Raw genomic sequence first — 3,419 nt, 5'->3', positions numbered from 1 at the left:
TGGAACACCTCTCCTATGAAGAAAGGCTGAGAGAGTTGGGGTTGTTCAGCCTGCAGAAGAGAAGGCTTCGGGGAGACCATACTGCAGCCTATCAGTACTTAGAGGGGGCTTTAAAAAAGATGGTGGCAGACTTTTTAGCAGGGCCTGTTGTGACAGGACAAGGGGGAATGGCTTTAAACTAAAGGGGGGTAGATTTAGACTAGATATAAGGAAGAAATTTTTTACGCTGAGGGTGGTGAAACACTGGCACAGGTTGCCCAGAGAGGTGGTGGATGCCCCATCCCTGGAAACCTTCAAGGTCAGGTTGGACGGGGCTCTGAGCAAGCTGATCTAGTTGAGGATGTCCCTGCCCACGGCAGGGGGGGTGGACTAGATGACCTTTAGAGGTCCCTTCCAACCCAAACTATTCTGTGATTCTATGATTCTATGATTCTATGATTGTTCTTAACTTTGAAAGCTGTTAACAGGGAGAATCCCTAATTTTTTTCTTCATAGCAGCAACTAGAAGCTCCAGTCAAGGAAACAGGCTAGATGGTGTATGGATAGGTAGCTACTCTCCCATGGAGTTAACCATGAAGATAAGATTGAATAAAATAGCAGATTATATGGTCCCTTAAGATTACAGTCTTTCAAGTCTCTCCTTCTCCAAAAGTGTTTGCAAAAGCTGTGAATCTTCATTACAGAAGGTATGGAGACTATAAAAACCATTTAATAATCTATGAGGAACAGAAGATGAAAATAGCATGCTTTGGCAAAAAAGTTTTCTGTAGCAGAATTCTTCCACGGAAGAATTTCGGTCTGTCAAGCGGAATGTCTTTATCAAGAGAATGACTGAAGATTTTATCTAGTTTTAAAAAGCAACTATATTCTAATCCCAAAACTGGATCATGCTAACATGTCATAGTGGTTTTCCCGTTTGATGTTAGCCAAATAAACCCTCATATACATATGTATTGGGTACCCAGTCTGAGCTGAGAAGTGGTAATTAACTACTGAAACCAGGAAGGAACAGCTTCTTAAACTGCTTCCTTAACCTGATATTGGTTTAAGTTCTAAAAGTAATTCAAGCTTACAGGCTTGACTTGGCTCTGAAAATGTGAGGTTCATATGAGAAACGGTTTAAGGAGGTGCTGATTTTCAGATAGTAGCTGCTTAGCTGAGAAATTTAGCAGCCTCTGAGATGGCTCCAAGGCTGTTTGAGGCAAAATCAAACAAACAGGCTAGCTGAAATCACTACTAAGGAGGAAGCTTTAAACATACCTGTTTGTCTGTTATTTGAAATAGAATATAATTATTCATCCAGTCAGAGCTACAGCGGGGAGATGGATTAGGAAACTATTGCATATGGCCTCTCAGCAGTTAGGTCTCTGACCAAACAAGAAAATGCAGCTCCCAAATGCCTGGACCATGGCTCTGCTCCACTGCCATTGCGATCACTACAGTCTCATGTGCTCAGTCTTCTGACTGCAGCTCTTCCTTGCCCCCCTTAGCAATTTATACTTGACTCTAGCTTAATCATCTCATAGACTGTATCTGGTAACAAAGAAAATCAACAGGGTTTCTTTGAAGTCAGAGCATTTGTTGAAAATAAAAGCTAGGTAGAAAAAGCCATACAGAGCTAACCTCACAAACACAGCAGTGTAGGAAGCATCCTGGAGTGAAGTGTTCTGCAGGCTTAGAGGAAGTTAGAAGAAGCAGTGCATCCTCCATGACATTTTAGGAAAGCATAGGTATAGATTCATAGCTATGTAGCTGTAGCTGTAATAAAGCATCTGAGGTAGACGAAATTTATTGCATAAGAAGATAACCGTAGTTTTTTGCTGGCTATACAGGAAGTCTGGGTAAGTCATGCAGACTAGACTCCTAACCTTTAGGCAGCTATATTTGGGTAAGATAAATCCCATCTGCAGTTTCTCACTTTCTCCAGGGAGCTGAGTGAGGTAGCTAAGCTGGGGGTAAACTCCTAGCCCTGTTGAAGTGACAAGAAAAGCTTCTGAGTATATGAACTTCAACTAAATAAAACAAATACAATTATTCAATGACCACTCCAGTCTTTAGTGCATAGTAACTACATGCTAGTTATATGTGTAGAATAACCAATAACTATTTAGCTAGTAACTAAAACAGTCTCAGCTACCATTTAAGGATAATTTTCATACTACTGTCCTCTTCTTAGGTTAATTTTTGTTTTCACATTCTTGCACTCTATGGATATATTTTATGCTTTACAATCACCCTGAGAGCTTTCCCAGTGTCTAGAGGTAAGTGTGAGCTTCATGGAAAACATGGATTTATAAACAAAGTATTAATTTTAATGCTCTTTTATGAATGCCTGAATAATTGTCCTGAATGGACTAGGAAGTGCCTGAAGGCAGGGACAATCTTGGTCTCAGTCAGGGCTTTGTCTCAGCAAGGAGTATTGGATAGGCTCAGGTTTTAGCTATAATTACTTGCTTATCCATACTATGTGTCTCCTCCAGCATATTCAACACAAAACATCCCAGAAATTGATTCCTAGTGTCCAGTCAAAGGAAGCAATATACACATCATGGAAAACTCTTGCAGAAACTTTAGTCTAGGAGTAGAGTCATATCCTAGCTTAAAGTATACTTTGTTTCTTTTATATAATCACAAAAGAAACACCTCAAACGTTTTTAAGTTAACTCTGAAAGTGCTAAAGTGAACAGAGAACAGCAGCATGAACAGAGCAAATTGTTAGTCACATGGTCATCACTCTTCCTACTACTCAATCACTTGTAAAATAGTTCTGCCAAAATTAGATACTTTCTATATAGTTCAGTGAATTGTGTTTCTTTCTTTAGAGCTTGACTTATTTTTCCCATTCCCCCTATAATCTTGAGATACTTCTTTGTTTCCTTTTTTGTTTTAGTTCTGATTCAGCAAAACATTAAAGCAAGCATTACAACCAGCTTCACATCAGGCTTGTAGTCGGTACCATTTGTCTAAATTTCACTGGATTGAGGTTGAATTTCCCCTTTTGAAGTAATAGGACAACATGAAAGTAAGGTACTATTGTCACAGAGTGGCACAGGCTGGATCATACTGAATTAGCAATTGTTTTGAAAATGGTTATGGCAAAAAAGAAGTCTACATAGGGTTATTTCTAAAAGATTCTTCCTAATGGCTGTCATTGTCACCATCATTTTCTTATGATGGGGAGAACGGCCCTACCTGGAGCCTCTGGCAGAAAGCACCTGGGGAGAGTCGAGGTCGACCCCTAGGGTTTTGGAGTCAGGGATATAGAGGATCCGAGGCCTGCTATACTCCAACTGAAAAAGAGATATTAGCAGCATATGAAGGGGTTCGAGCTGCTTCGGAAGTGATCGGCACTGAAGCACAGCTCCTCCTGGCACCCCGACTGCCGGTGCTGGGCTGGATGTTCAGAGGGAGGGTCCCCT

Source organism: Pygoscelis adeliae, unplaced genomic scaffold, assembly GCF_000699105.1.
Source record: "Pygoscelis adeliae isolate BGI_AS28 unplaced genomic scaffold, ASM69910v1 Scaffold66, whole genome shotgun sequence".
In the NCBI taxonomy this organism is placed as follows: Eukaryota; Metazoa; Chordata; class Aves; order Sphenisciformes; family Spheniscidae; genus Pygoscelis; species Pygoscelis adeliae.
The sequence above is the reverse complement of the archived record's forward strand: the minus strand, read 5'-3'. Positions refer to the sequence as shown.